The 27174-nt window shown below is 43.7% G+C and overlaps 2 protein-coding genes across 3 annotated transcripts in view; both read left to right on the plus strand.

Annotated features, from left to right (window-relative positions):
- The window catches only part of cyb5a (cytochrome b5 type A (microsomal)), a 188169-nt gene that overhangs the window by 132972 nt on the left and 28023 nt on the right, over positions 1-27174 (plus strand). The window lies entirely within an intron of this gene.
- Positions 1-27174, plus strand: part of fars2 (phenylalanyl-tRNA synthetase 2, mitochondrial) — a 237955-nt gene that overhangs the window by 36289 nt on the left and 174492 nt on the right. The gene's annotated exons all lie outside the window — the stretch shown is intronic.

Genomic DNA, 27174 nt, shown 5'->3' on the forward strand with positions numbered 1-27174 from the left:
CTGGGTTCCATTTTGAAATGGAGAGGTGTAAAATGTGTTACCTGGTGATAATAATAATATATCATAAAACTGCGAGCATCTTCAGGCTGCAGGTGAGAACTGCACCTAAATCAACTAATTGATTCCTGTCAGACACTTTACAGCTTCAGCATGCAATTGATAATTACTCATATTCAGTTGTCAGTTTATTAGGAACAAGTGGCTGAAACTGATGAAGCTTTATACAACAGCCCTGCAGTAAATTCTCTATGAAGGCTGTAATGTTCAGTTTGTATAGAACAATCTTAGAGAGCTGGTGATGGAACTGAATGATCATTTTGTAGCTGTGATGCATTTTAGTGTTTCTGTTATTTGGCCCACTGTCACTCACTGTTAGTGTGTGAATGTGTATTTAGATATGTGTATGGAATTATTTGGCAGGAAATGGTGCTGTATTTAAAATCTCTGAAAGTTAAAAGTTTTATAAGGCTTCATTTATTTAGCTGCCTCCACACATGTCATGCACAGTGTTTATAAAGTGTCAGGGGTCGCGATCCAAATTAGCTGCAGAAAAGTCATTAGCTATGTTTTCATATAAACATCAACACAATTTAAAAAATTGAAAAAAGAAGAAAGTGTGGGTTAAACCCTTCTAAAAATCAGAACTAAGACACACACAGCTGCAGAAAGCAATTTCATCACATGCAGACTCAGACAGACACAGACACAGACACAGACACACGCACAGACACACTGATAAGGGGGAGAAACCGGTAGCTGCTAGCCACTGCATACTAGTTCAATGGATCTGTAGTATCTCATTGCTGGCAAAAGCCTGATGTTAGTAGGTTTTTAACCAGTGGATAATCACTGGTTCATCAGCTGGTTTGGAGTAAGTTATAATAATAGTAAATGATGATGATGATAAATAACTTAACTTATGTAGGATTTTTTCTTTAAAAAGATTCACAATGCTCCACATAATTAGCTAGACATAGTAAAGATATGTGTAAATGTAAAATGCATAGTGAGACGAGCCAATAAAAATGTGTAGATCAGGGTGTAGTTACCAGAGGGTGGCAGTCCAAACTTTTTACACATAAACAAGTCGCAAAAAGTGATTTTAAAAGTGCAAGTACTGAGTTCTGAGTATTTGCTTCATGTGTTATAATGTTACATAACACACTTAAAGGTTTAGTCCGCGGGGGCGGGTCCGGGTATGGGAGCTGAACACGCAGTGGCCCGGGCCGTCACTGCTAGGAAAGGTAGAGTTGGTAAGGCTAGGTAGCTAGGTGAAGTTAGGTAGTTAGTGTGTGTGGGTAGCTGGGGGCTCGTGATCCCAAATTGCATTCAAGACGCCAAATGTTTATTTTCTATTTTATTTGTGTTTGTCTTGTTGTTTGTGTTGTATGATGAACTCCTTAATAAAAAGAAAAGATAGGATAATGTTACATAAGTTATTATCTCATAGCGTGCTGAATATGCAGGTCACAACTTGTCCACCAGAGCGTTTTGGAGTTGTTGGATTGTGAATTTAGTTTGATGAGGGAAATGTGGAAATACCGTGCAGCTCGCGTCTCTGCCCCGCCGATCTAAAAACAGCTTGCACCAACAATTAAAGATAATGAACCTACTGCTAACACTATAGCTACAGATGGTTTATGGGAGTGATATGTGCTGAAGACAGAGTCATACAATAAACAGAAATCCGGCATCTTTTCCCAGTCCAATAACAATAACGCTGGGAGAACAGGATTGGATAAGAGTCAGTGAAATCCAAACAAATCAAAGCCTAATGTGTTTCTATTAAAGCGCTGCTGCCTCCAGTGATCAGCAGCTCGTTTGTACCACCGTAATCTCACCACTCACTTTGCATCTCTGCACAAACACTTTGTCTATTTTCAGCCACAGCAGATGCTGTAAAGAGCTGAGATGTGTCAGTATTGTTATCCTGCCAATATATAATGTATAATTATCAACAGTGAATTCACTGACTGCAGTCCCACCCCGAGGTCCACGCAGTGTTTGGGTGACAGCTAAACGGAGAGGAATGAGACGTCTGCTCCTCTCAAATCCCCAAACACACAAAATATGAATTGCAAAGCTGCAAAATTAGCCAACAAAAAACTGACTGTGTGTGTGTGTGTGTGTGTGTGTGTGTGTGTGTGTTTGCAGCATATTTTCAATTCCTAATTTACACTCTTTCCAACGTCTCTTGAGCATATGTTTACTGTGTCGCAGCCAGGATTCACACTCCTACACACTTCCCTCTCACGCACACTCTCTCTCTTTCCCTCTCTCTTTCTCTCTTTACCTCTCTCTAACACACACACACTCACTCACACAGTCACACACGCACACACACACACACACCTATTTTGTTGGTTAACAGGTGCACAGGTAGTCTCTGCACCTCTATCCCCTGAAGAAACTGGTAAAATAAAAAAAGCATAAACAGTGTTTTTGGGAGTGAAACATATTAAATTGAGCTGTTGCTGCAGCCTCACCTCCTGAATTTTTTAACATCTTCAGGATGGAAACATCAATATTACAAACACCCTCTCAATTCTGATTAGGCTTAAAGTCCTGCACGTCTCTCCGTTCCAGCAAACCGCACTAGGAAATGTGTGTTTCCTGCACTAAAGCAGAAACTAATTAGGTTTTCATGCGCGGTGATTGTAGATGGGTGCAGAGTTTCACCGGTCTATCACCACCACTGCAACACCAACATGATGTGAATGAGCCTGTATGATTGTTGCTGTGGTTACATGACATCTAGCGCTGTGGCTCAGGTTACAGGTTAGAGAGGTGGGCCGATGACGTTGTTTCAGAAATGATGTGTTTTGGTTGGTTGTCTACTGCTGGTGTGACATTTTGAGGCCTTCTCCACATGGAAACAGAGCCTCGTCCAAAGCTATCTTTTTCTTGTTTTTTTTTCACCTGAATGCAACATCAAGAATACGTTCAGATATGCAACCGCACCGCTAAATGGGGGGAATTCCTACATATAATACCTTTAAACCTCGTAAACACAGCATCGTTTCAAGAAATATCTGCGTACACACGGATCCACTGACTCAAAAGGCTGTAGTACCTCCTCCAGGTCTGTGTGGAGCGGGTGTGGCGCTGTAACGCTGCCACACATACAGTACACACCAAAGACAGAAAAAGACGAAAAGCTTCCTGCTGTATTAAAATCCATCTTTATGGATTAAATGTTGACTGGGAGTGATGTCAGTGCAAATATGACGATTGATGATGATTTAATGTGCGAGATTCAGCTGCAGTGTCCGAGGGAGTGACAGTCGGTCGTTGTTATTGTTTTGTTATGAGGTGTGGCTCAGGTTAGAGCGGTGGGGGTATGACATCATCTTTTCACAAGAGATCCATTTTGGGTGTCTACCCAAAAAACGCTGAGGCGGCATTTTTAGAATTTTTTCGTCTTTAATGGAAAGCAAAGTAGAGAGAGAGACAGGAAATGGAGAGGCAGAGGGGGGGTGACATGCAGGAAAGGGCCACTCAATGAGGGATTCGAACCAGTTCCACCTGCAGTGAGGACTGTAGGCTCAACACTGCTCTGTGCAAGCTGTTTTTAGATTGGCGGAGCAGAGACGTGAGCTCTGCACGGCGCGCTGTATTTTCGCCTTTCCCTCATCAAACTCATCAAATACACAATCCAACAACTCCACAACGCTCTGGTGGACAAGTTGTGACCTGCACATTCACCACGCTATGAGATAATAACACAACGTTACCACACAGAGTTGTTTTACACCGTGACCTAACTGGATGTGAAGCGAGCTAGCGATGGCTACAAAATGAATAGTTTTCTGTTGGATTGTCTTAACTGGCCCCGAGCGCCGTTTAGAGCCCAGCGCCCGGTTTCTATTTCTGTCGCTCGCGTTGCGTTGACAGCGTCATGGATGAGGAACAGCTGATTGATTTCTTGAATGATGGTCGTCTTGAGCGGCACATAACGGGTGCTTCAAGGAGACTAGCGGACTTTTTTTTAATAGCCTCTTCATTCATCTTGGGCGGGGGGCGGTGCGCCGTCTTAGAATGTTACAGAAAACCCTGCATTATGTTTTTGAGGCTATATTATATGTCAAGAAACTTGTTTTCTGTTTAAAAGGTACAAACGTAGGAAGCAAGTATTCAGCCATCTTGTCGAGCGGATGAGCGCACAGCTGATGTGTTTCCATGACAACAAATGCACAGATGCAACGGATTCAGTGTGGACAGAGAGCGTCAGATGTGACACGATCGTCGGACCCTCGCTCATGTTGCATTCAGTTAGGACACGGTGTTTGAGGCAAATGCAGCCAGAACTACATCCCAGACACGGCTGCTGGGCAGCTGAGTGACTTCAAAAGCGCAAGTAGTTCTGAGTATTTGCTTCATGTGTCGTAATGTTACATATACGTACGTTATTATCTCATAGCGTGGTGAATGTGCAGGTCACAACTTGTCCACCAGAGCGTTTTGGAGTTGTTGGATTGTGTATTTGATGAGTTTGATGAGGGAAACATGGAAATACCATGAGCCTCCATTTTGTTAGCTGTCTCTGCCCCGCTGATCTAAAAACAGCTTGCACAACAATTAAAGGTAACGAACCTACTATTATGGCAATAGTAGAATTTGCCAAAATGTTGAAGTATCTCTTTAATATCTAACAGTATGCTGGTTAGCAGTGATGAATAAGCCACTAACTGCCACCAGAGACAGCAGGCCTCAGTCAGTTTGCTGTAGCTCTTCATCTGAGCCACCGTCAGCTGATGCTGCAATCAGTGTTCAGTCTGCTTTCTCTGCCAAACCTGCAGCTGGACACAGTCTAAAGTGTTTACAGTTTTTACTTTACTTGTGTGACAATAGTATAGTGACAACTAAAGTGAACTCTGTTTTGCAGAGTGGACATATTTGTGTCTGCTCCCTGAAGCAGAAGCTGACAGATTGGGGGAGAAAAACTAAGCTTTGCGGCGCTGCCGTCCGCTCACTGCAGAGGATGATTGATTCAGATCGACCCTCGCCGTCCCTCAGGACAATGAGTTGGACCAATCACTGCTGCATTTTTGCCTCCTTGTATTCATAAAGACACTCTGAGCTGCTGCTGCTGCGGGACAGAACTTCACAGACAGTGATGCAGTGATGAAGAGTTTCCTCTGTGGAACAATGACCAATCAAAGGAAACAGCTATAAAACCTAACCCTAAATAATGCAGCTCTGCACACTCTGTTTCTGTGACCTATTCCTTTTATTCTTTTTGACCTAGCCCTTTTCTTACATGTTTTCAGCAGAAAATGGTGTTTAAAGCTGCAGTTCAAACAAAAAAAGGTCAGTAGCTGATGAAAACGTACTTGATGGCACAGATGAATCAGTAGAAGATAAAACCTGATATGAGGTCCAGTCTCCTCAGCTATAGAAACAAGGCAGGATTTAATCATCCATCTTTGGGAAGCTGTGGTTTAATCTTCTCTCCACCATGGGAAAGTATACAACTCTGAACCAACTGACAAACTCCTGATGAAGACAGTGTGCCATGGCTGAAAGCTCCATGGACCTTTTGTTGTGACTGTAGCTGTAGTGAGTCCAGGGCCTTAGTTTGTGTGTGTTCTCTCTGTGCCTGCATTGATTCTCTTCGGGGTCTCGGCTTCCTCCCACAGTCCAAAGACCTGCACGTCAGGGTGTTTGGCAACACTTTAAGGGACTTGGGGCAGGATTCATGAAAAAATACACATGCATATTAAAGGGATAGTTCACCCAAAATTCAAATTTCACTCATTATCTACTCACCCTCATGTCAACTAAGAGCTGTGAGAATTTTCAGAGTCCTCCGTGCCTTCTCTGAGTTAAGGGGGGGTCAGTGCAGCAGTATTTGTCCATATAATGTTTGTGAATGGATACCAACTTTCTTCGTCCAAAAAGACACACCAAAAAACATCCAAATACCTCCATACTGCTCATCTGTAATGTCCCTCTTGTATTGAAGCCCCAACATGAGAAATTGTTTCGCCGGATTTGCACTGACACAGAAAGAGCAGTGACACTGGGAGCTTCTGCTACAAACAAGCTTAAAATACAGACTTATTAAATTTTTTTCGGAACAATTTATCATGTTGGGGCTACAAGAGGGACATTACAGACGAGCAGCATGGAAGTATTTGGATGTTTTTTGGTGTGTCTTTTTGGACGAAGAAAGTTGGTATCCATTCACAACCATTATATGGACAAATACTGCTGCATGGACCCCCCCGTAACTGAGAAAAGTCACGGAGGACTCTGAAAATTCTCACAGCTCTTAGTCGACGTGGGGGTGAGTAGATAATGAGTGAAATTTGAATTTTGGGTGAACTATCCCTTTAAGTTTTTTACTGCTGATGGGTGATGAAGCGTTCAAAACCAAGAATGAGCCCACCCACGGATCTCTCCATTGTCTTGAACAGACTGTGTGCTGCAGAATGTGCTGCAATTCGAGTTTTGAATTTCCCGCGCTGTCCTGCGGATGTGACCTCAGATGATGCTGAATGTGAGTCCTCGACGACTTTGACTTGCGCCTGGCAGTGGCGGAGGTCTTGCAGTAAACAGTCATGTGAGCAGCTAGTAAAAAAATAACGTCACTTTATTAAAGCAGATAACAGCGGCACGGCCGTTTCGGCTAATGCTGTGTTCAAGGCAGGCTTTTGAGACCGTAAGTTACAGCTTCAAGTCACAACTACGACTTGGTAGCGTTCCAGGTAACCCGTAGCTCGTGTTTTTACCGTCCTGTTGTCTGTGAAAGTTTCCTATAACGGCCACTCGTAACTTCCGACCCGTGAACTCGTACCAGATCGAACTGGTATGACTTCACAGGAAGGAAAAACACAAAGTACGAGTTTCCTTGAACGCACCATGAGTTAGCAGCCCCCGCCCTTGTCAGGCATCAATTGGTCCTCGTGCTACGTCACCACATTCACGCGCATCCCTTGGCTGCACACACAGCCCTTCATGCCGTTCTCTCCCCTCATTGGATAACACTTGTATCCCACAAGGAAAATTTTCTCCTCGGGTTACAGCAGAGCAGAGTGACGGAGAGACTCGTGTTTAGGCTGAAATACTTCATGTAAGTGATTGCTGACGGAAAATAGGACTATTTAGGACTTATATTAACAAAAACATTCCACTGATATCTGCTTTAAGTTTTAATATTTTTTCATGCAAGAAAGTGACAGTTTAGATTCCCAATCTGTGGCCACTTTATCCAAATAACGCCTGTAAGGAGATTAACTCTGACGTTGAAGTGGAGAGCCAGTGTGGGAGCAGCTGAGCAGCAGCAGCGGCTCGTCACAGAGGCAGCAGCCGGGGAGCTGAGCTCATCGGCTGGTCAACCTCCATCCTCGCCCCGAGGAAGAAAACGAGCCGAGTAACTTACCCACAGGTTTTTAGAGGTTTACCGACAGCTGGTTAAATTGTTTTTAGGAGAGTGCTGGTCTCGTTGATGAAATCTAACAATCGTGGCAGTCACATTAGTTTATTTGAATGAAAAGTGAAGCTTCCTGTGTGTATTGGACAGAAGAGCAGCGCTGCCTTGGGGCTCTGTATGTACAGAAATCACCACATTTACTTACTTACTTATAGACCGAATCGCCTTGTTGTTTACATTCTACTTCCGGGTAGAAAACCAGCACGTAATTTGAATGAGATCAATAGTAACGAACGAGAGTTTAGCTATATATATCATATTTTTCACGCCCTATCACCGTTTAGACAAATCTGAAATGATTGAAGAAACATTACTATTTCTGTGTGTGTGTTTTGTGTTGCTATGTGTTGGATTTATTCAGTTTGGGGGAATCACGGTGTCTAGAAAGCATCAGTGGCTGCAGCTGACAGGGACAGCTAACGGTAGCTAAGCTAACGGCGGTAGCTAAGCTAACACCAGGATGTCAGCTGTTAAAACCCTCCCGTTGTGGGACACGACATGAAACTACTCCATTTAGCTCAATCATGTTGTTACTCAGATATCCGCTGGAGAAAATATTTTTTCATGGACCGTTTATTGAGTCACTGAGTTATTAAAGTTAAACAGGTAGCTAACCGTTAGCCCAGCTAATCTCTGATAACCATGACTAATTACAAAAATGTGCACACGTAAATAGTAATGTTTGTCCAATCATTGGTTTTATAAACTTTACAAACATCAGATTAGTCTAAACGGCGATATAGTGACGTGAAAAAGTAGATATATATAGCGAAACTCTCGTCCGTCACTATTGTTTGAATGCTGGTTTTCTACCCGGAAGTAGTTGTAAACAACAAGGCGATTCGTCCTATACAATGCACCAATCAGTCTGCATTCAATTTTATTTTATTAAGCTATATAACATGGTTACGGTCCATGGCAAAGATACTTCACTACTCTAAACTGTCTTTGTTTAGGGTTAGAGGTCAGGCGTGCATTGGGGTCAGATACACACTGGAGATATTTTCTGAATCAGCATGATATCTGGGATATTGATATCTTGATATTTGCATACTGCAGATTGTGCTTTTATTTGCATACTGTATACTACATACTACATTTTGACCAAATCAGTAGGCTACGTACTAGCAGTGGTTTTGAATCCAGCCACAGTGTCACAGCATCAGCTGCACTGCTGTGGAGAGTTCATGCACACAGCCACTCCGGCTGATGGCTGCAGTTACCCTGACAACCACAACAGGCATCGTGTCACTAATGAGTCTTATTTCTTGATCCTGCCCCAAGTTCCTTTAAAGGACAATTCCAGACAAATTCAACTCAGGGCAGTATTTTCCTAACATTTTAGGTCTAAAAGAAGGAATCTGAAGATTTTCAGTTTAATGTCTCCTGTCTGTCCCCGCATCGCCATGGCAGCGATGAATGGGAGCGGATGGAAGTTCCGCTGCTTTAGGCTGTTTACATCCTTCAAAGCCACAGACAGCGTCAGATGGAGACTCAAACATGCACCCAGAAGTTTATTTACTTCAAGCAAGAGCAAGCAAGAGCAAGCTTCAAGCACTAGATCTAATTCAAAGTCTCCCAAGTCTCGCGCGAGACCCAAGTTGACGTGCTCGGTGTGTTCAGGTGAGTCGGAAGCTCCCGTTTGTGTCATAAACACAGGAATATCAACTCTTGACTTGCTTCAAGTAAATAAACTTCACGGTGCATGTTTGAGTCGCCATCTGACGCTGTCTGTGGAAAAAAATTGCGGCTTTGAGGGATGTAAACAGCCTAAGCAGTGGAACTTCCATCCGCTCCATTCATTGCTGCCGTGGCAATTCGGGGACAGACACAACTACCGCAAAACAGGAGCGATTAAACTGAAAATCTTCAGATTCCTTCTTTTAGACCTAAAATGATAGGAAAATACAGCCCAAGTTGAATTTGCCCGGAATTGTCCTTTAAAGCTCCAGTATTACTTAAAGCAGAAGTAAGTGATATATTTGTGTTAATATAAGTCTTAAATAGTTGTATCTTCCGACAGCAATCACTTACATAGAGTGTTTGGTCTGAAACACGGGTCTGTCAGTCACTCTGCTCTGCTCTGAGCCGAGGAGAAAACATTTATCGTATCCTACAGTTTTTATCCAATGAGGAGAGAGAACGGCATGCAGGGCTGTGTGTGCAGCCAAGGGACGCCGTGAATGTGGCGACGTAGGGACGAGGACTGTTATGGTGCGTTCAAGGAAACTCGTATTTTTCCGACCTTGAAGTCGTACCAGTTCGATCTGGTACGAGTTCACCGGTCAGAAGTTACGAGTGGCCGTTATAGTGACTTTCACCGATAAAACAGGTCGGAAAAACACGAGTGGGTTGCCTGGAACGCTACAAAGTCGTAAGTTGTGACTTGAAGCTGTAATTTACGATTTCAAAAGCCTGCCTGGAACGCAGCATTAGCGAAAACGACCGGACCACTTACTTCTGCTTTAACTTATTAGCCAACTTATTTGGCTTTTTATTAGCAAAAATCAAATATTGTTTTCATAAATACGTATTTCACTGAAGTGGAATCACACCCGCATACAAATGAAAGCTTTCTGGTACCTTAGAATGAGTTGTTACAAGTCGTTACAAATACATAAGTGGGCGACGCACCGAACCGAGGCGGCCATGTTGCATCGCCATTTTTTACGTTGAGTGGCAGCGTGGCCGTAGGTAACCACGGAAACTGAGCGGAGCTGTGGGCTCGGCCTGTTAAAACTGTCACCACTGTGTAGTGTGAGGAAGGACGGAGGCACTGGTGTTGCATTCAGGTGCAGTCAGGCAGACGGCCGTCGGCAAACCAACCGGATGTCATTTTACTCCACCAGAGAAAGACGGTAAAACCATACCACATCACCATGACAACATATTGTCAGGCCTGTATTGTTTTGCCTCGTGCTGGCGGACCACTTGTTTACATAGAGGCTTGTTTATCCTGTTACATGCAGCGTCTGTTGTCTGTCTGACGTCTGCCCCATTTCACCTGAATGCAACATCAAGAATACGTTCTGATATGCAACGGGGGGCATTCGATGGGGGGGATTCCTACATACTATACCTTTAAGGTGTGAGTGTGTGAGGCTGCTGTGTGTTTCTGCTCCATGGATAAACAGTGTAGTAGATGATGGATGGATGGTTCTGTAGCTAACAGTAAAGTCAAGACTGGTAACGTATCCACTCATTCTTCCAAACAGCTGTTGATTGATTGATTTCCTGTCAGTCAGCACATTGATTAATTGATTGAGAAATGACTGATGGTGGTGATTGATAAGGAGCCATGGAGGACAGAGACGCTGCTGCTGAGACTCATCTGGCTGAGCGTCCTCCCTCATTGTCCTCGTTGTCTCTGTGGCTGCTGACAAGTGGAGAGTCAGCTACGTGTGTGTGTGGTCCTGTCATGACAGTGTGTGTGCAGACTGTAGATGTAGAGATGAAGAACAAACGTGACGACGGAGCTGCTGTGTGTGTGTGTGTGTGTGTGTGTGTATGTGACAGTGTGAAACAATAACGGTGTCTGCCTGGACAAGAATGTGTGTGCACTGTGCAGTGGCTTTGTGTGTGTTATGACTGTCATGTCTCTGTATATTTAAGTGTGTTGGTGGACTTGTAGAAAATTGTCTGAACGTGTGTGTGTGTGTGTGTGTGTGTGTGACAGAGTGAAGGAAACAGATTGGATGTATAGTGGAGCTGCCTGGTGTCACAGAGCTGCAGCCTTTGCACTTTTCTCCTCCGACCATAAAATCTCCCTCCTTCTTCATCATATCAGACTCTCCTCCTCTCCCTGCCACTCCTCCCCTCTTATTTCTCTATTTCTCATCTTCCTCCCCTTGTATCCTCTCCTCATCTCCTCTCCTTTTCCCCTTCTCAATCTCCCTCCTGTCCTTTCCTCTTTATTACACTTTTACCGGCTGCTTGATGTAATGCTGCTTGTCCAACAGTCGCCCGCCTCTCTGAACATAACATACACAACTATGACTTTATTATAGGGGGAGAGGAGGAGCAGGGGAAATGACAGAGAAAGTGATGAAGGGGAGATAGAGGAGGTGTGAGGCTGGTTTGAACTTTACCTCTCTTTTTTCACAGAGGAAATGTTAATGCAGCTGCAGCTAACCATTGTTTTCTCAATGAATGATTAGGGTGAGGAAGGAAGGAGGGGAGGAGGAGAGGTGTTGAGGGCAGAGAGGCAGGGAGGATGGATGGATGGGGGGCTGAGTTTATAGTTTTTTTAAAAGAGACTCCAGGGAGACAGGATGAGGAGGAGGAGGAGGAGATGAAGGGGTGGTTGGAGTGGTTAAGTGGGGGTTGTTGGGTGGGGGCGGAAGATGAATGTAGGGTCGTTCTAGGCCACTCTGTTTTAAATAAACGCAACAGTATCGTCCAATCAGTTTGACTACAGCTCCCATAAATCCTGCTACACACACACACACACACACACACACACACACACACACACACACACACACACACACACACACACACACATATACTGCAGCTGTCCTGCTTTATGACTGCGTACACCACCAAAAAAAACTTCACTGAAAAGATTGGTACACATTAGAGCTGCAACAAGTAATCGATCAATCGAACAATAATCGATTATTAAATTAATCATCAACTATTTGAGTAGTTTTTTAAAGAAAAAAAGTCCAAATTCTCTGATTTCAGCTTCTTAAATGTGAATATTTCTGGTTTCTTTGTTCCTTTATGACAATAAACTGAGTCTCTCTTTGATTTGTGGACAAAACAGGACATCTGAGGACGTCATCTGACTGACATTTTTCAACATTTTTTAACATTTTGTTGACCAAACAACAAATCGATTAATTGTTTAAATAATCGACAGATTAATCGATAATGAAAATAATCGTTAGTTGCAGCCCTAGTGGACATAGACATGTGAGAGAAGGACCGTCTGTAGAGATGCTAGTGTTGTTTTAAGTAATGAAGCTAACCCTAACCCTGACCTTCAGCCATGAATTCATGATTATTGTAGATTTTTCCTCGGCACTAGCCACAGTCAGAGCTGGAGACACTTTGTTTTCAGATTGTCTGTCTCTCTATGGACACCTTTGGTAGCACTCCTAGAGCTGTAGAGCGTTATGACCAGAATTCTCCTTTAAAGACCCACTCCCGTGAAAATCGTGTTTTCTGAGCTTTTCACATGTTCCTGTGGCATTTTTCTTGTGTTAGAGCACTTATCAGCAGAGAAGGAAGTGCAAAATTGCATTTCAGAGTTTTTCTGCCTTCAAACTGCTGTGAACCAATGGCAGACGCGAACTGGCAGTTTCAGGAAGACTGGAGTTGAGGGTGTCACAGCTCCAGGGGAGGGCACTAGTGCTACAAGCTCCCGCCCCGCTCTGCATCTGGCTCAGAGGTGAAAGCCTTCACAGCTCGGTGTAGCTGTCTAGGTATAATAGGTATAGCTCACCTGGTAGAGCAGCTTGCACTGTGAGCAAGGACTATGTTCCAGTCTGGGATCGAATCCCAGTGTGGAGTTTTACGCTAAACGCGCTGAATCTGTAATTGTACAATGTCCAGCTGTCAGCAAGCGGGGGGGTGGGGTGCGAGGAGGTGGCTGGGCGGGTGCAGAGCAGCGCAGTCTCCGCCCACCCCCCAGAGGTACATTGCTAATGTGCATGGCTAATGAGCTGGTTTTAAAATGGCCGAAAAGGGTCGCGGGAGTGGGACTTTAAGAGAGACAGGAAATGGAGAGGCAGAGAGCGGGGGAATGACATGCAGTGAAGGGCCGCCCGATGCGGGATTCAAACCGGGGCAGACTGCAGCAAGGACTGCAACCCCTGCATATGGGGCGCCTGCTCTACCCACTGCGCCACACGACACCCCTCAAAATGACAATGATGAACAGGAATCGACTGTCCTCATGTTATTCACACATTAATATTAAAACAAGAACAGGTGTCTTCAAAGGGACATTGTGTAACTTCTCCTGTTATCTATTCATGAAAATCGATTATTTGGTTCAAAAGTCTGTTTTTCATTAATCAGTAATCCCCCCCATCAACAAAGTGAAGTGTTCCTTTCAGCTCTGAATTAGCCGTTCATATCATTCATATCTCCATGGAGCGGGTAAGCTCGGTGCTGCTGCCATGTGGTGTCTCCATGTTTTTACGTTCAGTGGCAGCGTGACGGTAGGAAACCACGGAAACTCAGCGGAGACACCGGAGCTGTCGGCTCAGGTGGAGGTGGCGTCTGTGAAAAGTCACCGTGGTAACGCAGTGAGGAGGAATGGAGCGTTACACTGATGCTGCATTCACCTGCAGTCGGGCAGACGGCCGTCGCTAACAAACCAGATGTCATTTTAGTCACAGAAGTCCAGAGAAAGACAGTAAAACGTGGGTCAGGTCAACAATACCACATCGCCATGACAACATATCGTCACGTGTATTGTTTTGCCTGGTGCTGACGGACCACTTGTTTACATAGATGCTTGTTTATGCCGTTACGTGCAGCGGCTGTCGTCTGTCTGCCGTCTGCCCAATTTCACGTGAATGCAGCATGAAAAATACCATTGAGTTGCTTGTGATATACAACCACAACACTAGATGGGAGGAATTCCTACCTTTAATGTTGCATAGTCATTCATTCATTCATTAAAACCACAGCACAGAGAGGCGGAGGCGGGCGGCGGAAGTTGTGTAACAGTCCACATCGGGGAGTGAGTCGAGTCGTGAACAGGAAGAGCGGCGTGAGCCACAGGACGTGGTCATGGTGCCAGAGAGGGACTCCCTCTGATGGGAGGGGGCACTGACACTCCAGCAGAGACACACACACACAAACACACACCACCTGTTCTCTGATGTGCGAGGTGCTCATACACCGAGTCGTGATGGCCATGGTGCGTTCTCTATGGGAACCACGAGCTGCTGAAAATAGCTTCCTCTCCCTCACACTGTGATGGATTTCCTGACTGCTTCCTCTCTGTTAACGTGACCTCTCATCATTTAAATTTCACTTCATCTGTGTTTTCCTGCTCTGGACGTCGCAGCAGCCCGGCCTCCTGTTACTGACACATATGGGCTGTGTTTGAAGCACACAGGTGCAGCCGCGCCGCGCCACAGAGAGACTTGTGTTTGTCGTTTGGCTGGTGGACTGTGTGGGTGTCTCCACCTGCTATTCTGGTTCGTGTAGCAGCAGCAGCGCCAAGTACAAAAGCAGGCCGTGTGACAGATAGAATATATATAGGAGGGTGTGGTGATTAATATATTGGTCTCATCGTGCTGTAACAACTAAGCTGGGCACAGTGATGCATGATGGCTGCAGCTCAGTGGAGTCAGGGAGAAAATTATGTCGTTGAGGTCAGAAGTGCTGCAGAGACAGGTTGTGTTGAAACTACATGAAAGAATAAACCTCATAGGTAAGATACAGTATTTCCATTCTCCAGTATTATTGGCTAGTGTTGACCCACCATGGTTTGGACCAATCAGCATCCAGTGAAGGAGGAGCTAGTGGTAGCGAAGGGCCTCCCTGTTGTATGACCATAGCGTGCATTGTCATTAACAACACAGTTCAGGAAAAAGCTGCTATTAGTTTGATCAAAACTGGACTTTCTCATTGGAGAACAACAGTTAAAGGGATAGTAGCATTTTTTAAAAGTTGGGTTGTATGATCTACAAATAGCCCCTAAGTACTTTAATTGCAGTAGAAGACTCTCTGCACTCCTCCCGTTAGCAACGACAGCCCATAATAGCCCTGCCCAGAGATTTACAACATACAGTGTTGTGAACAGACCCAAAGAAACGGCGTTGCTAACGGGAGGAGTGCAGAGAGTCTTCTACTGCAATTAAAGTACTTAGGGGCGATTTGTAGATCATACAACCCCACTTTAAAAAAATGCTACTATCACTTTAAGACCCTTTGGTGTATCATGTTATGTTGGACTGTCAAAAGAGAATTTTTTAATGAAGAGTATGTATTCTGAGGGTACCAGGGGCGGGACTATAAGCTTTTGCTTCTCCCGCTGTCCCTTTCAACCATGTTGCTGTATTACTTAAACTGAGATGATTTGTGATGAAGTCTGAAATTAAATGAAATGAATACATAAATAAAAACACTGGGAAAGAGGAGGCAGAATCTGATTGGTTGAAGCTGTGATGAACAGTTTATATTGAAGCCTTCCTGATGCATCAGGTTGATGGTAGAAATGAATAATGGGCTCCAGGTTCACACAGAGACCTGGTCTGTGGTTGGAGCAGCTCAAAGGTCAGTGATTGTGGTTAAAGTTAAAGCTCCATGTAGTTAGATGTCCATGTGTAGTGTGATTATAAAGCAGCTCTAGGTTGACTCAAAGAGCCTTAAGAGGAGACTCAGGGCCTCCAGGTGTCTTGTGTACAAACAATACTAGGTGCGCGCGCAACCAGGGGGCAAAAGACTGCTCGGAGTGAACTGATATCAATGTAGATGCCGTATTGTTTGTAGGGCTGCAGCCGATATCACAGTACTCGAGTACTCGCTCGGCTTGGGCGGTATCCGAGTGCCATTTCACTACTCGGAAACCCCCGGTCAGATGGTCTGATGGGGGGCCGATAGCAATTTGAACACATTAGCTAGCATTAGCATGTTACCGTCACAACGCGACCTGCCCATCTGCCCGTGTGTGTAAGTGCCTGTGTGTGCGAGGAGGAGAGAGAGAGTCACAGCCGCCACAGACTAGTTTATTGATGAAAACGCTGGATGTGCTGGTTGATACGTTTCATTTTTATCAGACCCGTAGCTATAATATTCCCAGTGATGTATGGATTTCAGATATGTCCTAATGGCCAGCTATCACATGGTCCGACATTAGCAGTTATCTCAAAGAGAAGCCCAGTGTGTACACAAACAACAATTTGCGTGCATATAAGTCTGTATGTGCAAAACTTTTTATTTTATTTTTAATTTATATTATTTTTAGTTTTATGACACCAGTGCTGCACAGACTCTCGCTGCCTTTAGGAACTTCGGGACCCCAATCCGCCCTTTCAATGGCCTGGAGCCATAATCTTCTTTTTTTGGCAAACGGATGAGATCCCCTTGGTTTTTTATACAATTTCCATCCATCCTTTTGCTGGTTTGTGCAGTTGACAGCACAACAACTCTTTGTCCTTTTTGTTTTCTGCTTGACTCCGCTTGTAATCAATGAGAAATGTCCTGCTTTCTGCCCCCTGGCTGCGCGCGCACATCTGTGATGACGTTGCACAGAAACCTGTCTATAAATACGTTTAGTGCTCTGCAAGATCATGATTATAATTCTGTGCAAAAAAAAGGAAACACGAAAATTCAACATGGCCACCATTTTTGGCAATACATTCATTGACAATATTCTCATGAAAAGGGAACATTTGAAACACTGTAAAATTAAGTGAAAGTAGCAAAAATATTACACACAAAAAAGCTTACTAACTAGCCTAATGACAACGGGTTAGCCATAATAAATGATTTTCACACACATTGTGAAAATGAAAAAAAGGTTCACCTTGGAATTTTGAAATTTGAACAGTTTTTTTTTTGTTTGTTTGTTTTAATTAATAGTCACAGATTGATAAACATGCCAACTTTGATGCTTGGGCCCAAATTTGTAAAAAAAAAAAAAAAAAAAGCATTTACCTGCTGCTCAACACAAACATTAGTGCAGAGAAGTGTCTGTTTAAACATGTGACTTGAAGTTAGACTCCATGTTCATGAGGTTACAGTATGTCCTGCCTTTGGCTCCAGTGGGTTCATGCACTGAAGAAGGTACGGTAGGAACAAGACATGATAAAATCCATTCATACTTTTTAATGTGGTCCCAGTTGTCTATACCTCAGTCTCAGCAACCATCTCTCCACAAACACACACACACACGCACACACAACGTACACACCCTACACATACAGTGTATGCAGTATTTTTCTCTATAGACCGATCCCTGTCTTCCTCTCTCTGCAGTATGTAATTTATCACCTCTCTCTATCAGTGTGTCAGTTTTTAGAGGCTGAATGAATCCCTCTCACTAAAACTGCTGCTGAAAACTGTCCCTCTCTCTCTCTCTCTCTCTCTGTGTGTGTGTGTGTGTGTGTGTGTGTGTGTGTGTGTGAACAGGCCATATATCTCAGTGCAGCATGTGCAGATATCACTCGTGTGCTACTGAAGTTAACTTATGACCAGCGTCACACACCTGCCTGTATGTGTGTGATGCGACACTATAACCTCTGCTGCGTCAAATAGTCTTGAGTTATTTTTGATGTTCCAGTAATGCTGTAGAGTCTGTGAGCCCGGTTCCACTCTCAGAGCCGTCTTTTTTAGGAGCTGTGGGTGTTATTTCTCCTTGTGTATCTGTTGGACAGCGGGCTGCAGCCCGTCCTTGGCGGCGTCTCTGTTTCCACCTTTCTTCAGCTGGCAGCGTCAGAAGTCACATCACAGCTTCACTGTTGGCTGCTGCCATGCTGGTTAGTCAGAACAACTTCTTGGCAGCAAAAGAGGGGATTTTCTCAGCAACTTTCACACATGATGAATCATGTTTCTCTTCCTCCAGAGCCGCTCACATGGCTGTCTCTGCCTCATACCTGGCTCTCTATTAGTTCTTATTAACTCTCTATTAAAACAATGCAAAACAGAAATGGCTGATGGAAATGAAGTGTGAGCAGCTGACAGGCAGAGATGGAAAACTGATCAGGATCTTCTGGAGCAGAATTTGAAGTCTGAATGACACCTGAGCCTGTTACAGTACATCACTCATCACAGTGTCGTGACAATGATCCGTCCTGAGAATGGAATCATCTGAACTTGAATTGGATGTCAAGTCCTCACCAAAGATCCTCCTTAAAGAGATACTTCAACATTTTGGCAAAATCGCTTATTGCCATAATAGCAGTGGGTTCATTACCTTTAATTATCGGTGCATGTTGTTTGGAGATCCACGGGGGAAGAGACACGAGCTGCTCAGCTAACACAATGGAGGTGGTACATTGACCCCTTAACATTACGACACAAGAAGCAAATACTCAGAACTACTTTCACTTTTGAAATCACTCCGCCCAGCAGCCGTCTGGAATGTAGTTCTGGCTATGCATTTGGAAAACAACTCTGTCTGGTAACGTTGTGTTATTATCTCATAGCGTGGTGAATGTGCAGGTCACAACTTGTCCACCAGAGCGTTGTGGAGTTGTTGGATTGTGTATTTGATGAGTTTGATGAGGGAAAGCCGGACATACTGTGCAGAGCTCACATCTCTGCCCCACCGATCTAAAAACAGCTTGCACAGAAAATTAAAGGTAATAAACCTACTGCTAAAACTCTAGGGCTTATGGTGATAGGGTGTTTTGGAGTTGGAACACTGTAAGTGTTGGTATCAAACCAGAACAGACAGAGAGAAGAGATGTTTCCTCTGTCAGAATGTTCAGATGATCTGTAGCTTATGAACTAGTGGATCCAATATGACAATGGGATTCAGGTAAGGCTACGTCCATATTTAGACTATGGTCCGTTCCTGCAGGTGGTTTTCACATGTTTGATGCATCTCTAGCTGATTGTTGACCTATTCCCTTCAGCAGTAGTCTATAAAACATCAGACAGGTATTCCATATAGTGTTAACAAACTGTAAAGAGCAGTAACCAATGATATTTAGCATTTTTTGCATAAAGAAACACTCATCGTTTATTACAATAGTTCCCATTGAAGTTTCTTTGTACCAGTCAATCTGTGATTAATTGTTGCAGGTGACAGGTCTACAAAGTTTTTCAATTTAAATCTTCTGTGTTTTTTGAAGCAACAGCCTGAAACTTCAGCATCAAAAGAGGCTCCTAAATATATGTGTTATTATTAGTCATCTGGAACAACAAATCAATTATCAAAATGTCACAGATCAATTTTCTGTTTGCCAACTAACAGCATAACTGATCACTCTTTAGTTTCCTATTGTAAGTTTTCTCTGCAGCTGTTGATGTTTCAGTTTGCTATTACACATACTTAAGTTGTAAGGAGAAAAATATTTGTTTTGAATTTAAATATGGAAATCTGACTTCACAATTTATTGATTTTGTTTGACTAATGTCCCCTCAGTGATGACTGCAGTGAGCAGACATGACTCTGTGAGAACTGTGGCTTCAGGTTAAAGCAGAAGTAAGTGATCCGGTGGTTTTGGCTAACTTCCTGTCAGCAGATGGAGTTAGCAGTCCCCGCCCTCGTCCCTACGTCACCACATTCACGCGCATCCCTTGGCTGCACACACAGAGAGGACCGCCCCTTTATGCCGTTCTCTCTCCTCATAGCTTGTTTTCAGTCTCGTGGTTATGATGACGCGAAGGGGGCGGGGCGATGTCAGATGGAGGGCAGGAAGTGGAGAGCGGTGCCTGAAAATAATGGAAAGCGAGTACTCCGAAGCTTTTGGTCGAGCCTGCACGTAGCAGGTATCACCAAAAATTAGAGAAATATATCGGATACGATCCATACAACCTTAAATCGGGAGAAAGGAAGCAGTGAAACACACCGCCTCGACCAGAGCGATTGATATAACAGAGTGGCGACACTCCCATAGGACTCCCATAGAAATACCGAGTAATTTTAAGTCATAAAGTGGTAATAATCTTTGCCATGTACAGTAACCATGTCGATTTAACAAAATAAAATGTATTAGACTGATCGGTTCATTGTAAAACATTTATTCATTTACGTAAATGTGGTGACTGCAGTCCTTAGCCCAGAAGCAGCCCTGCTCACTTTTCATTCAAACAAACTAATGCCACTGCCACAGTTAAATTTCATCAATGAGACCAACATTAATCTCAGCAGTAAACCTCTAAAAGCGTGCGGATACGTTACTTGGCTCGTTTCCTCCTCCGGGAGGAGGACGGTCGGCCCCGGCAGATCAGCTCAGTAGAGCGGCTGCTGCTGCTGTGACGACCGTTACCATGGTCCCCGGTCGGGGCTCACACAGACTCTGCACTTCTCCCAAAACAGACATCGGAGCAAATTCCCCAGTGTTATAAACTGACCCCAGACTCTGGATTAAACGGTGACGTGTTAACAGCGCTAAAGCCACAATTAAAACAGTTTTTAGCAGCTTTACTGGCTGTAAACTGCATGCTAATTTCTGTTAGCCCGTCTATGGTGTTTTACATATACGTTAGCATTAAGCTAGCGGGCTGTATATGCTTAGTTGTGACACTGGCTGTGTGTGTTTTGAACGTTGTTTCAAACTATGTGGGTTTGGCTGAATATCGTTGATGCTTAAATATATATTGCCGCTTAATATATTGCTTTTCTCCTCTTTCTATGTGCCATTTTTACTGTAGAACAGGCTAGGACACCGTTTGTTTACTATGGTCACTTCCGTCCCTCCCACACACCGTTTTACGGTCAGTTGTTGAAATTTGAGTCCTTTATGTCTTACTACCTTAGGAACTCTCAAGTAACTTTTTTGATTTTCCCGGTTTGACCGTTTTGAACAGCCGTAGACAGCGCAGACAGTAGGCATTTTCCTATTGTTTTCCTGCGGGCAAAACACTTCCTGCCCTCCATCTGCAGTCGTGACGTTCCACGTGACGTCATCTGAAAACCACCTATAGAGCTCCGGGAGCTGACGTCACGCTGACGTCACGCAGCCCCGAAACTGACAGCGACGCCATTTTGGCAGGAATCAGCAGATTTTCGTAGAGTAGATAACAGGGGAGAGCCGGGTGCGGAACGAGAGTAACAAAGCGATTTTCTCCGAGCTCATACAAGTTTCACATGTATAACTTTGTCAGCATGAAGTATGACCTAACAGAACTGCTAAACATATTGAGGATACGTCTTACTTTGACCGAGTTACGTTCAAGAACCAGCCGTTTTCAGTGACAGAAAAACTCACTCCGGCGTAATTTTTTTCGATCGATCAGCTGCTGTGTTTACCGTTTCAGGTGTCATAGTTATGATGGTTAGACCATAGACTGTGGGTTAGACGGATAAATTAGTCCTCTAACACACCCTAAAGCTTGACATGTCAGGGTTTTTCAGTATAGAAGCAACTAGGTTTAAGTGTGGGGAGTCACTGTGGGGAGTAACAGCTGTCATTTCATCCCTCTGCACATTGACAATGAACCTGCCTGTCACTCTGTCGGTACCGCGATCGCACTGTGTGTTACAGGATTAATTAAAATACACAACGTAACGTAAACAATGTGACTGTATATGTAGATAGTGCGGGAGGACAGACGTGGATCGGTGGACCAGGAGAACAGCTGCATAACATTAGGCAGTAAAATGGAAGATTTTAAGCCGTCTGTTCACATGATCTCACTTTAATTCCAACACTATATATAAAAACTAAATAGATTAAATATTACCGACCCTTATAATGCCCCGGGGTGCTTTTCAAAAGTATCTCCGGCCGCCGGCGGACGTCCCAGACCTGCAGTATGCGGACACAGCTAAGTTAGGCTACCTGATCAACTTTGCATCGCCCTGCTCTAAAAGCATACAAAAGCCTGGAGGGTTACACATGGACGCAGTCTGGCTTTGTGATGAACGTCCAGCTGTGGAATCTACCAGCAGAAACCTGCTGTATCCTCACTAGAAGGGTAAGTGTCGTATCATCCCAGTTAATGCAGTGTAGCATGGCTAACGTTAGCTCGTAGCTGTCCGGGGTGCTGTCGGGGTGCCGACCGGGAGCTCTCCCCGGTGCTGATCAGCCCGCGGCGGATGCGGCGGTGCGCTGCGACCGGCTCTGGGTCAGCTTGGAAAGGCTGGAGGCGAAGGAGACTCACAGCTTATATGTGTTTGCCTCTTTCTTTTCTTTTTGTCACCGTCTTTCCTGCTTGTGTCATTTTGTGGAGCACAAAGAGCATAAAGCCGGCTTGTGTATGCTTGTAGAGTAGTTGATCAGGTAGCTGTGTCCAGATACTGCAGGTCTAGGACGTCTTGTTCGGCAAAAATATTTTTGAAAAGCACCCCGGGGGCATTATAAGGGTCGGTAATATTTAATCCATTTAGTTTTTTTTATATTAAGTCCAATGTGTTGGAATTAAAGTGAGATCATGTGAACTCAGACGGCTTCGGCGCTTACAGTCAATGCTTCGGAGCTGGCCAGTTTCCTGCCAAAATGGCCGCTCGAACGCTGGAGGTCACGTGGGGTCCGGAGCTCTATTGGATAAAGGTTGTAGGATACAAGGAAAGTTTTCTCCTCGGCTTACAGCAGAGCAGAGTGACTGACAGACCTGTGTTTCAGACCAAACACTAGGGCTGGGACAATATGCTTTTCTCCCGATTCGATTCTTCTACGATTTTTTGGATGGCGATTCGATTTAAATCGCGATTCTACGATATTGCCGATTCTCTCGATTTTTAGTCTGCATTTTTAACATTTATCTGCACACAAATACTGTAGGAGCCTATAAATTTACATACTCCATTATAAAGTGAACTTAAACCCTTTTCAAAACCTGTACTCTCTGTATGTAAAAAGGCTAACAAATGCACATGGCACAATATTAAAAAAAAATCTTTTTTTTTTTTAAAGAAAAATCGATTTAAAAATCGTCAAAAAAGATATGGCGGGGGCGGTGCGTGGCGCAGTGGTTAAGGCGGCCGCCCCATGTAGAGGCTACAGTCCTCAACGCTCGGGCAGACCTTTCCTGCATGTCATTCCCCCTCTCTCTGACTCCCCCTTTCCTGTCTGTCTCACTATGTGCTGTCAAATAAAGGCAAAAACGCCAAAAAAATATACTTAAAAAAAAAAAAAAAAAAGATATGGCGATATATATGTGAATCGATTTTTTCTCCCACCCCTACCAAACACTCTATATAAGTGATTGCTGTTGGAAGATAGAACTATTAAGACTTATATTAACACAAATATTCCGCTTACTTCTGCTTTAAGCAGAGAGGTGTGTTTAGACTAAACTCAGTAGCTTCACACTTCCTCTGGTCCCAGCTCTGTCACCAGACAGAAATAAAAGATATAAGCAGAGAGTCTAATAGATAAACAACCAAACAGCACAACTCCTCCACAAGACTCATTAAAGGGGAACTATGCAAGTCCGCTCGCTTTTCCGCGGTTTTGGTTACGCTCCTCTCACCCATGTGCATTTGTTGACAACGAAGCCGCCGAAGAATCAATAAATGGAGCGGTGGATAATGTTACATAACAGATGTTACAGCGTGTGTGTTTGTGTAGTCTTAACCGTCATGAACAAGAGATTATAGGTTACAGAGTGTGTTTGTGTCGTGGTGTGAGAGACGAGAGCTGGGACACCGGGGCGGTGACCAGGTTCTATACAAGGTTGGTTTTCAGTGAGACGCCAGGTGAAGACAGAGAGCCTCTGTTGTCACGGTAACAAGTCACAAGTCATGTAGTTAACCATCACAATTACTCTGGAGCTTTTTAATGAAGGTAAAAATGTAGCAGAGCCACAGGAGAAATCCTGCTGAGTTCATCTTTAAAGTTGGATCTGATCTAAGTTTTTTGCATAATGTTTAAAAAAATCCATGTGATCATTTCCTCTTCAAACACCTCTCATTCCCCTTTTCCTGTTGCTCCAGCATTAGACCATGTTTGGAGGTCACCTGGAGGTCTGTGTGACCTCTGACCTCTTCTCTACCTCTACTTTTCATCATGTTGTTGAAATTCCTCAAATAGAATTCAAAATGGCTGATTACTTAGCAGCTTGTTGTTTTTGAAGCTGTGATAGCTTTGTAACATTTTCTTTTAAAAGACTAAATCAAGATTTTCATGATGCGGGTTTCAATTTTAATTTCCGTGTCTTTATTCTCAGCAGTGTGTGTGTGTGTGTGTGTGTGTGTGTGTGTCAGCGCATTTGTGGGCATTTATGTGTATGCACATGGGGCGTGTGTGTTTACTGTTCATATGTGTCTGAGTACGTAGGCGTCTATAAGTGTGGCAGTGTTGGTGCCATGGGAGCAGACATATGGTGATGGTTACTTGCCAGGAAGGTCAGTCCCATGGAGAGGGAAAAGCAGAAAGAGATGTGGTGCCAACATGACGGAAATGAACGGATACACCATCAGGACAGGAACTGAGCTGGAGGTTTTAGTTTCTCTAGAGTTGAGCTCCTTAAATTCTCACCGCGCTGCACACATGCCAACACAGCAGCTCCAGATATGTATCACCTGAAATATCACATGTCCTTTTGTCATGAGGTGAGATGAAAGGTGTCCTCGCCTTCTCCAGACTGTCAGACATTTCTCAGGTCCTCAGAGGGTCTGAGTCCAGGATGAGGCCTTCACAGTCACTCTGAAGCTGAAATAACTAGGGAAAGCTGGTTTTCTGGGTGATACTATTGTTTTTATGCATCTTAACATGATACATGTCAAAGCCCAATTAGGGACGGGAGTGGAGAACACATTATTTTCATGCTTTGATCTGGGACTGTGGTAAATCACATTGTTCCTATCAAATAGATTAACTAATATAAGGATGATGCTAGAATTTAAAATATCATACATACATTGCATGTGATGAGAATATAATGTATATACAGTACAGGCCAAAAGTTTGGACACACTCAATGCATTTCCTTTATTTTCATGACTATTTACATTGTAGATTCTCACTGAAATTCCACTAATGAACCCTGACAAGGCACACCACCTGTGAAGTGAAAACCATTTTCAGGTCAGGTTCACCTCTTGAAGCTCATCAAGAGAATGCCAAGAGTGTGCAAAGCAGTAATCAGAGCAAAGGGTGGCTACTTTGAAGAAACTAGAATTGGTGGGGGCAGAGATAGAGGAGGAGGAGGAAGAAGGAGAGGAAGAAGAAAAGAAGAAAGAGAAGACAAAGAAGAAAATACATGTTTTCAGTTATTTCACACTTTTTTTGTTAATTCCACATGTGTTCATTCATAGTTTTGGTGCCTGCAGTGAGAATAAAGGAAACACATTGAATGAGAAGGTGTGTCCAAACTTTTGGCCTGTTAGTCCAGTGACAATGCCCCCCAAAAATTGAGATACCCCTACCGGAGGTAGAACAAAACCTAACAATGTTTTTCCTCATCTCCAAGGTCTCCCATATATGAAATGGATTCTTAGGTTAAAATATTTTACTGCAAACATTGTTAAATTGATACATATTGTCATACACCCCAAACTTAAAATAGAACAAAAATACAGCCTGGCTGTATGGGAGTTAAGACACATAAACTCATGTAGATTAATAACACAAGCTCTGACAGCTTTGAAACTTGACATAATTGTGGCCAGGAAGTTCCTTTACCTATTAGAAAAAACTGGATGTGAATATCTTGATGTGTGTAACATATAGAGACCTATAAACACTTGCCTTAAATAAGCGGACATGCAAAAAAAGAATATCTATGCAGAATATTCTCATTTACTTTGTAGTTGCTCGGCCAGGGATTGTCATAGAAACACATATGATGGCTTGTTTGAAAGATGGATTTGTGCAGAATCCAGTGATACCAAATATGTGAATATAGCATGCATAGTCAGCATAATACATCACCAAATGTATGAGGTGTCCCAAATGAAAGAAAGTGAAACATTAAAGGGATAGTTCACCCTAGAATGATATTTCGCTCATTATCTACTCACCCTCATGTTGACTAAGGGCTGGAAGAAGTTTCAGAGTCCTCCGTCCCTTCTCTGAGTTACAGGGGGTCTTAGCGTAGCAGTGCATTTCAAGGCAACGGTCTTCCGCTGCCAGCGCGCATGCGCAAGGTTCGCACTGAGACCGACTCGGGTCTCAGTCTGGTTGTGCATGCGCGCTGGCAGTGGAAGACCGGACAACAGACACAGAGCTAATGCTACAAACATGCTTGGAATGTGGACTTATTTAATTTTTTTCGGGACAATTACGCAATTTGGGGCTTCAGCACAAGATGGACATTACATACGAGCATCATGGAGGTATTTGGATGTTTTTTTGTGTGTGTTTTTTTACGAAGAGCTCTGGTGTCCCTTTACAACCGTTGCCTTGAAATGCACTGCTACGCTAAGACCCCCTGTAACTCAGAGAAGGGACGGTGGACTCTGAAACTTCTTCCAGCCCTTAGTCAACATGAGGGTGAGTAGATAATGAGCGAAATATCATTCTAGGGTGAACTATCCCTTTAACATAATCAAGTCTCCCCAGCCCATTATCAATGGTGACACGAATGTTGACCAGTTCAATCTTACTGCAACCTAAGCAAGTAACTTTGGGTAAGTGCTACTCTTTTTTATAATACATTAAATAATAGCATATTTCATGATGACACCTTATATAGTTCATATGGAAACAAATATCCAGTAAAATCAGTTTAAATTGAAATAGAACACCTCAAAAATAGGCCCACTTGAATTTATTTTTAGTCAAGTCATTACTGCATGGAAAAATAATTCTGATGTTGACCCTAAATTTTGTAAGAGTCGCCCATTGCCATTTGCCATAAAGTCAAGAGTGGATGCTGAATTAGATCGACTTGAGAAGGCTGGTACGGTGAGTGGGCTGCGCCAGTGGTGCCTGTAGTGAAAAGAGACAACATAATTCGGCTGTGTGCCGATTATAAATTAACAGTAAATCAGGCTGCCACCACAGAGACCTATCCCTTGCCCCGAATTGAGGAGCTGATGGCGGGACTGTGTTTTCAAAGATCGATCTTGCCTCACCATATCAGCAGGTCCTTCTAGAGGATGAGACAAAGAAACTACTGACCATCAATACACATCAAGGGTTATTTGTGTACAATAGACTGGCTTTTGGTGTTGGTTCAGCACCTTCCATTTTCCAAAGGATTATGGAAAATCT

The sequence above is a fragment of the Trachurus japonicus genome, chromosome 20 (genome assembly GCF_045865225.1).
Source record: "Trachurus japonicus isolate A0001 chromosome 20, Traja_1.0".
NCBI classification, from domain to species: domain Eukaryota; kingdom Metazoa; phylum Chordata; class Actinopteri; order Carangiformes; family Carangidae; genus Trachurus; species Trachurus japonicus.